Raw genomic sequence first — 1039 nt, forward strand, 5'->3', positions numbered from 1 at the left:
ACCGGTCATCCCTATATAGGATCCGAACCCACAGCGGGAGCGCTGCTGCACTCCCAGCGCCACACTCTCCCTAGTGCGCCACGGGCTTGGCCCAATGGGTAGACATTTGTAAAAAGACAAAATAGCAAAGGGCATGTGTCAAGCAGTAAATTGTCTCATTACAAATAGGCAATGGGGGCGGGACTCCCACCAGTCTCCCTTCATGTCATATATCAGGAAAATTAAAGCAACAGTTTCTCTAACCGATAATGTTGAAAATAATAATTACCATCTTTTGGAAGGTGCTATACTTTATCTTTGTTGGTATAATATAGAGACTCCCGTCTTCTAAAAAACAGCTCTTATGGCATTATTTTTTGAGATTTCTCAAAGCATAGACTGACTTTTAAAATTGAATGGGCCATTCAAGTTTGTGTAAACCAATGAGGTCCTCGAATTGCGCTCTGAGGAGCCCTGTGAACTCCTGCTTGGTGTTTCAAGGGTGGTTAGAGAAGGAACAAAAGAGAAACACTCGGATCCTCCCAACCCCAGGACACCTTTAACAAGTAGAACTCCACTTTTCCTGTTTTTATAATGGGCGCCACATGGGTGTTACCTGAAGAAATCATTGAACTACTTAAAAATAAGAAATAATAAAATTTTTAAAGAACACAACTCATCTGGTCCAAATATCCTCAAAACTGAAGAGTTTACAATCAAGGAAAGTGAGGCCCCATCAGGTTAAGAGATTTTCCCCAAATCTTAGAGCTAGCCAAGGGCAGGACTGAAACAGAAACTTTGGTATTCTGATTCCAACGTGAATGGACTTTTCAAACTCCCATGTGCCCATCAAAGAGTTCCTGCAGTTTCCAAAAAGAGAGGTCGAAAATTTTGAGTCTGAAACCATTATGTATTATTTATCTAGACTTTATAGATTCCTTTACCTTCGGTGTTATAAAGCCCTTGATACAGAGACTATCTGCATTTTAATAATGCATGGCATGCTACATGAAATAATATGGATAATAGAATCAAGGGTAAACCATTAAGAGTTNTGGTT

The sequence above is a fragment of the Galeopterus variegatus genome, unplaced genomic scaffold (genome assembly GCF_000696425.1).
Source record: "Galeopterus variegatus unplaced genomic scaffold, G_variegatus-3.0.2 Scaffold742, whole genome shotgun sequence".
Taxonomy (NCBI): Eukaryota; Metazoa; Chordata; class Mammalia; order Dermoptera; family Cynocephalidae; genus Galeopterus; species Galeopterus variegatus.